We start from the raw sequence: 9,039 nt of genomic DNA on the forward strand, positions 1-9,039 counted from the left end.
TATTACCTCAATAAAAAAGTAATATATGCTCACTGTGAAGAATTAAATCTACACAAAAGTGTATATGGTAAAATAGAGAAGTCCTTCCCCATAATCACCCTCTGCATGGACTTTAATACACTTATGCGTATAAGGTACCTGGTATTACACTGTCATACTCTTCAGGGGACATCCTTGCACACGCACACCAGATGATTATTTCCATAACTCTAGCAGTGGAATAGTTGAGTCAGAAGGTAAAAACATTTACATTTTGGTTACATGTGGAAATGGACTAGTTAGTATTTTAAGCCATGGTATACAATAAAAGGATGCAGTGAAAAGAGGCCCTTTTATTGCTGTTGACAGTTTAATTAATACAACCTTAAAAAAAGTAATTTATTAACATATACCAAGAGACTTTCAAATGTTCACACCTTTTACCTTATAGCAATTTCACTCTGGTAGTCTCTATCCCAAGTAAATAAATAAATGAAAAAGTAATATTTAGCATTGTTTATAAGAGCCAAATTTGGGCAAAACTTAAATATTCTTCAGTAAGGGAATGATTAAATAGATCGTGAAAAAATTATGTCCAATTGCCCATTGGAATATTATACAGCCATTAAAAATGATGGTTATTGGGGCCGGCCGAGTGGCGCGATGGTTAAGAACTGGCTTGGGACACCAGAGGGCCCCAGTTCGGATCCCACATATGAGGGCCAGTGACACTGCCCTCTATAGCTAAGATGCTGAACAACAGCTCAACCTGGAGCTGGGCTNNCAAGGATTGGGCCGGCCGAGTGGCGCGATTGTTAAGAACTGGCTTGGGACGCCAGAGGGCCCCGGTTCGGATCCCACATATGAGAGCCAGTGACACTGCCCTCCACAGCTAAGATGCTGAACAACAGCTCACCCTGGAGCTGGGCTGACGTGAGTCGCCGGTAACGGCGTAGGCTGCAGCCCCTGTGGCAGTGGGCTGCCATGGGCTACCGTGTGTAGCCAGCAGCCAGCTTGAGCAGCCAGCAGCTGCAGTGAGCGGCCGTCCAGAAGCCGGCGACTGATCTGCCTCACCCAGGAAGAGCGAAATGATGGTGCCCACTTGGGCCAGTGAAGCAATGTCCTCCACAACTAGACTGAAGAACAAAACGACAGCAACTTGTCTGTTCCCCTTCCCCCAATCCCCCAGCGCTGTTCCCATCCCCCAAATTCCCCAATAAAAATCTTTAAAAAAAAAAAAGATGGTTATTAAGACTGTAATAATATGAGGGAAATATATATATTTACAATTGTGTAAAAAGAAACAGTAACAAAATGATATTAATGGTATGTTAGATTATTGAGATTAATGTGGTTTTTGTCACCCTTTATGTAATAAATGTTCTGTATTTTTATACAAAAAATTATATTTGTTTAAAGATTGGAAAATAAAAATTTCCTTTATTAAATCAAAGGGGGAAAAAGCTAGATAGAAATAAGCCTCTTCATGAAAATAGACATATTGATGCTGAACTTCATATAGAAAAATAAACATGCAAGAATAGCCAGGAAAATACTAGAAAAGAAAAGCTATAGAGATGGACAAGCTCTACAAATATTAAACATATTATAAAGCCTTTTTAATGAAAACATTATATGTATCACTGCAAGAATAAATAGAAAAACCATAAATAGAATTAAAAAATCCAAAAATAAATACAATTACATAAAGAACTTCAGTATATGATAAAAGTGGCTTCTCAAATCACTTTTTGAAAAAGTGATAGACTTTTTCATAAAGCTGCTCAGGAAACTTGGTTAGTCATTTTGTAAGGAAAGACTTAAAATAGCAGGTCTGGTTGCTTTTTCCTTTCTGTCTTCAAGGGAACAGAGAACCATGATTGACCCTTGGTCAACCCCTGGGAATATGGTCCACAGAATGTTTTATTTATTTAATGTCAGTGATTGATGATTTTGCTGTGTACACCTGGAGCAATGGACCATGCTGTCCCAGCTTTTCAGATTGCTTTGCATAAACATCAAGATGCTTTGCATGCACCTAATTTCATTGTTGGGGGCCTGGGTTTAGGTCACCAGGGCTGGCTGTGTAGTGGGATATGCTGCCCATATGACCAGCCCTCCCATAAAAAAAACTCAGATCCTAAAACTCAAACAAGGTGTTTTGGGCAGAGACATACCACATATGTCTCTGTAGTTTGATTCTAGAGAGAAAGCACATCCTGTATGGGAAAGATGCAAAAGTCTGTGTTTGGCCTCTCTGGATGCTGCCAACGTACATGTTTTACCTGCTGCTTTTGCTCATCATCCTTTGCTGTAATAAACCTTAGCCTTGAGTATAACTTGCAATTGAGTCTTGTGAATACTTTTAGTAAACTGCCAAACTTGAGGAGGTTGTGTGAATTTTGAGACACTTTTGAAAAACATAAAGTACTGAGATCCATACTTCAGATGATGAAAAAACATCTAGCCTAGGAAAATGTCTTATAAGAGTTTATCTGAGCCAAACTGACAACAATTGCTGGGAAGCAAAATCTCAATGAATTGAGAAAAGGCTCCAGAGAATGGCAGTTTTGCAGCTTATTTTATACATTAGAATCAAAGGAGGAGATATAAAGAGGGTTACATGAAATTCATTGGTGGTAGATTAGGGAGGCAGGAGAAAGCAGAGGGGAAATCTCTGAGATGGAATAAAAAGTATAATGGAGAGACACACACTTCTTTTACCTTGGTGGGTATAGGATAGTTAATATCTACAGAACATAGATAGTATGTGGGCAACAAAATAACAATATGTTCTGCTTTGGTGCCAGTGGTTGTGCCTTTGAGGGGTCTGGAAAAGATTACTTTGACATTTCAAAGGTATGTTATCTTAGATGCACAAAGACAATAGACAATTTCAAAGTTAAAGACTGGCCTTTGTCAAGGAATCTACAGGCCTAGCACATGACTACCTATCATAACCTGCTTCTAGTTAGGAATTTTTGTGTCCAGACCATAGTTACTTTGGTTTCTGGGTTTGTAAGGCCTGCCAGGCAAGCCTCCCCTGAGCTTGTCAGCATTAGTATGTGTCCTCTTTTTTGTCCACACCATATACAAGATTCAGTCCCAAACTGATTATAGAGAGCTAACTGGAAACTATACAGGCTTTATAGGCAGACATGGGTGAATTCTTTTTTAGCCTGGGTGAAAGGAAAGGCTTTCTACCTATGATTCAAAATCAAGGTACAATAAAATAAAGATTGATAAGTTTGATTTCATAAAAACAACACTTCTGCATGGCCCCAAATTATAAACAATATCAAAAGACAATAGACAAACTGGGAGAAAATATTTGCAACCCATTTCTCAGATAAAGAATCTAAAAATTAAAAAAATCTTAAACATTAGGGAAAAAAGATAAAACTTAATCCTCCAAACTAATATAAAAACAGCTCCAAAATATGAAAAGATGTTCAAACTCTCTGACAAGAGAAAATATAAATTGATATTACTGGGTTCTGGTCTAGATAAAAAGTTATTCATTCTGTATTTCCCAATGAATACAGGTAAAAACTCTGGACAGAATGCATGGAATAGCTGTCTGAAGACTCTAGAATGCAAATGGTAACAGGCAAGTTGGGGAAGGAAGCCAGAACTCAAACTACCACCGAACCATCACTGTGTTTCACCATTTTGTCTTTCATCTGGTATCTCCTGGCCTGGACCCCAAACGAGCTGAAACTAAGAACTGCACCAGCTATGGACAGATAGAATTCCAAGAGATATCTTCTATTCTGGTCTGAGGGGCAGGAAAAGGGGCCTCTGTGGGTGATAGACAGTAAGGAAAACCCAAAATTTCCTGTTTTTATTTTCCTATTCTCTCCCGCACAATCCACAGGCACATCCATAATGGCAATGGAAAGAATGGCAGTGGAGGCCAGGCAGGCACCTACCAACTCTGAGAGGAGAACTCTGATCCTAAGAGCAAGAGAAGATCCCCACTGCTGTTTTCACTGCACATCCTTTTGCCTCTTGGCCCCAAGGCAGTTGCATTTGCAGGGAGTGCAAAGCAGAGCAAGGAAACTAAAGTCCATTCCATTTTTTTTTTTTTTTTTTTTGCTGAGCCATCCTGCTACCTATTGGCAGCTCAGTGGCTGCTCAGCTTGGGCTGGGACTCGAACCGCTGTTGCTCAGAGCTCAAACTCTTGAGCGAGCTCTTAATCAACTGAGCCACTCGGCCAGCCCTTCCATTTCCTTTTCGAGCCAGAGGACCAAAAAGGGAAGTTTTGGGAAGTTAAGGAGATCAATAAAATGGTCCCATAAAGTTGTAGATGAACTTCTGGATTCATCCTCAAACTGCATATACATGGATCTGAGCCTAATCAATGTTCCACAGGTTTTGAGAACTGACATACAAGGTAGACCACTGGCCAGGCATTTTCTTACTTTGATAAAGGGCATTTATAAAAACCCCATAGTAAACATCATACTTAATAGTAAAACAACTAAGTGCTTTCTCCCTAAGATAAGGAACAAAGTGAGCCATACACGTATCCACTTTTACCTCACCATATTTAACAACATACTGCAAGTTCTAGCCAGGGCCATAAGGCAAGAAAAAGAAACAATGTTTTCCCTCTTACTGTCCCTATTTACAGATGGCACGATTAATACTAAAGAACACACACACACAAACTTCTATAACAATTAAGTGATTTAAGCAAGGTCATAGGATACCAAGGCAACATGCAGAAATCACTATTTTTATATACTAGCTGTGTACATATTGCTGTATACTAGCAGATGAACAATTTGGTACAGTGTTTTGCCATCCCTAGGAAACCAATACACAACCCAAACAGTCTTCACCAGATGAAAAGATAAACTGGTACATCCATACAATGGGATACTGTTTAGCAATTAAAAGAAATGAAACATTGAAACATGAAGCAACATAAATGAATCTCAAAGGCATTATGCTGAGTGAAACAAGCTGGAATCAAGAGGTTACATACTGCATAATTCCAATTATATGACATTCTGGGAAGGGTAAAACTATCGGAACAGAGAAGACATCAGTGGGATTAGAGGTGGGGAAAGGATTTGACTACAGAGGGAGTTTTTAGAATGATGGAATTGTTCTATATCCTGAATGTGATGGTGGTTACACAAATCTATAAGATATGTTGAAATTCACAAAACTACATGCAAAAAAAAAAGATTAAATTTTACTATATGTAAATTAAAATGATGATGATAAATCATACCATTTCTAACCTATCAGAATGGCAAAAATTAAAAAGTAACAACACATTCTATTCACGGGACTGTGAGGAAGCAGTCACTGTACATTGCTGATAGGATTGCTAATTGGTAGAAAATTTATGGAGCACAACTTGGCAACATCTGGGAAAACAACATGTGCCTTTATCTTTTGACCTACCAACCACTCTTCTAGGAATTTATTCTGAAGATATAACCGAATAATACAAAAATACATATTCAAAAGTTTTTTCACTGCAGCATTGTATGTAATTGCACAACATTGGAAATCAGCTAAATACCCACACACAGGAGAGTAGCTGAATAAACAATTGAACATCCACAAGATGGCGTAGTATGCAGCTTTAGGGGAAAAAAAGAGTAAGTTATCTAAAAACTGTGGTGGAGTGATTTCCAGGATATATTGATAAGTAAAAAAAGCAAAGTACAAAAGGGTATCTACAGTATGCCGTCTTTTGTTTAAGAAAGGAGAAAGAAGAAAATATACACGTGTCTGCATATTTGAGCAACAATTAACACAAGAAGGATAAACCAGTTACTACTAAAATTTGTGTAACCACCAGCACACTCAGAGTATGGTTGGAACCTCTGGGTGTAGTTAGAATGGGATGGAAAGGATAGAAGGAATGGATATGACACTTGTCTGAATATAATTTTGCATAGTCCTAACTTTCACACACAAAAAAATCAACAAGGATGGGGAATCTTCTAAAACTGACCACAAAGATAAATAAAAACCATATTTCCAATGAATAAAATAACCACTATGAAGGGTATGTAAGGGGAAGAACTAACCCAAATTACTTTTTGTTTTGTTTTTTTAAAGATTTTATTGGGGGATTGGGGGAGGGAACAGTGTCGGCAATCAGGGAAGGGGCCAAATTACTTTTGAGCACAGGATTTGGACTACACATCCTCAGGCTACAGACAAAAAGTACAGAAAGTCCACCTTTGCTCTGTTCTGATATTCATGAATTTTAATTACCACCGTTTAGTCAAATAACACTAGTCCCCTAATAAAAATGTTCAAATTTCAGTTACCATGAGTAATTGCCTAAAGTATCAATTTTACCACCAGCCCTTGAGTCCACAAATCAGAGGCACATCAGGATTGGTGACCATCACCTCACTACTTTAAAGTTGGCTGGTGATTGGTCACTGCACTTATATTATCAATTGTAAGTGTCTTCTTCTCTGCCAGCGATAAACTTACGACAATTTACAAAAATGGGTAATTGAAAGGAGTTGGCCAACAAAGGTGAGAGTGTAGCAATGAAAGGAAAAGGGATAATGCTGAAAGTGAAATTCCAATCGATCATAAATGGAGTCAGCAAAAGCAAATTTATCAACAACACAAAGGAGGAAAATGGCTGTGATGAAAAGAATGAAGATGTCTCACAGGAAGTGATGCCAGCATAAAACTTGACATTAAAGAAACTCTGAGACATTTCACAACATTGAAAGAACAAAAGATAAAATGTTGGAAGCTGATCCAAACTTAGAAAGGAGTAGGACAATTTGCCAAGGCATAGAAAAAATGTTCTGTATTGTTAAGTTATACAAGAAGGCAAAAACTCGCAAATTATTATTCTTGATAAGTTTTTTTACAAAAAAATAAAGCACTTTAACCTTCAATCTGCCTAAAGTTTTAAATTAGTACTAAATAACTATTAGTTTTTCTATGTTTTTCATTTCTCTATACATTATAACCAACAATAAGAGAATGTTTAACAAAAAGTTTTAAAGGACATGAAACAATTGTAATGTTTCCCATTGGTTATTAAGATTACTTTGCATGGTATCAACTTGCACAATTATTTTTATGGTCCTACACTACTGTGAAAATTGAGAATTGCCAGTATTCCAAAAATTATTGAACTCTAATCAGTAGACTTCTTTTTCTCAGAGACATGGGTTAGCAATTCTGAAGCACTTTCTGTGCATTCTAAGATTGAGCAAATAAGCAAATACATATTTATCACTATTGGAAAGAGTGTTAGAAATATGGAGAAGAGAAAGGACAGAATAAACTCTGCTTTGTTGGACTGGAATTGGAGATATTCAAGGGATATTCAGGGATAGGTAAATGGATATAGATGTATGTAAGTAAACATACATACATACGTGTATTTCTCAGCTTTGTCCACTGAAAGGGCCTAGAAGCAATGATACACCTAGCACCCTGTCCTGGGTTTCTAATGCCACTAACAGGAACCAACTTTCCTTGGAGAAATGGCTAATTCCAGGTTTGTAGCAGGGAAAAAACAAGGGGGACCTAGAACCTCTTATTGTGCTAAAAAGTAAGGAAGTGCTCAAAGAACGAAGGGCCATGTCAAAAGAACACAGAAGCCAGTTTGAAGGAGCTCCTACTGGTTAAATCTGGGACAAATTGTACATCAAAATAAAAATTATGACAGTAACAGATTCTAATTTACTGAATATATTAAGAATTTATCAGTCCATGTTGATATAACTAAATAAATGGAGAGAAGGGAAAGCTCCTCCTCAAATTAGAAAGCCAACTGATAAATGTAGAAAGAATGATGGAATTAGAAAATCACCGTTTGGTAACCATCATATGAATAATTGATATAGGCAAGAATCATCAATGGACATTAAAACTAGTGAGTGGAAGTCTGAGAAGTAATATAATATTTACATAGTTTCAAAAGATCTGGCATTCACCACTTTAAGCAAATTATCAAAGTTTACATTGACAGCAATGGGAGTAATCCACAGCTACGTGCTTCCTGATACGATGCACTGAGAACTCTGCATCTCTTCTGTACTATTCCTGCCAAAGAGGAAACAGATTAAACCTGAATCTATCCATGAGGAAACATGAGACAAACTCAAATTGAAGAACATTCTACAAATTAACTGGCCTGTACTCTTCAAAAATATGAAAGTTATAAAACACACACAAAAAAATTCAAATTAGACTATAGGGATATGACAACCACATGCAATGAATACTCTTGGATTTTCTTTGCTATAAAGATATTGCTGGGACAACTGGAGAAATCTGAGTAAGGTCTGTAGACAATTATTGAGACAAGAGTATTGTATCAGTGTTTATTTATTGACTTTGGTAATTGTCCTTTGGTTATGTAAGAAAATGTCATTTTGAGAAAATATATATTGAAGTATTTAGTGGTAAAGGGACATCATGTCTGCAACTTACTCTTAGTAATGCAGAAAAAACATGTATATATACATTTTTTTTCTGAACTACTAAAAGTTGAGCTGAAATAAGTCTGCTCTATATCTGTATCTACATAGAGCTCTCTATATCTATCAACATATATATATACATACATATGTATACAGATACACACACACACACACACACACACAGAGAAAGAGAGAGAGACAGAAGGATAAAGCATACGTAGTAATGTATCATTTGGGGAACGTGGGTGATGGGTATCTGGGAATTCTTTGTACTATTCTTGCATTTTTCTTGTAAATCTAAAATTGTCAATTTAATAAGTTTTTAAAATAAATTAAACCTGGGGGCCGGTCGAGTGACGCGTTGGTTAAGAGCTGGCTTGGGACGCCAGTGGGCCCTGGTTCGGATCCCACATATGAGGGCCAGTGACAATGCCCTCTACAGCTAAGATGCTGTACAAAGCTGGACCTGGAGCTGGGCTGCCCTGAGTCGCCTGTGATGGCAGGTGGGTTGCCATGGGCTACCGTGTGTAGCCAGCAGCCAGTGAGAGCGGCCAGCAGCCGCTGTGAGCGGCCGTCCAGAAGCCGGCGACTGATCTGCCTCGCCCGGGAAGAGCGCAATGATGG

The sequence above is a fragment of the Hipposideros armiger genome, unplaced genomic scaffold (genome assembly GCF_001890085.2).
Source record: "Hipposideros armiger isolate ML-2016 unplaced genomic scaffold, ASM189008v1 scaffold_28, whole genome shotgun sequence".
NCBI classification, from domain to species: Eukaryota; Metazoa; Chordata; class Mammalia; order Chiroptera; family Hipposideridae; genus Hipposideros; species Hipposideros armiger.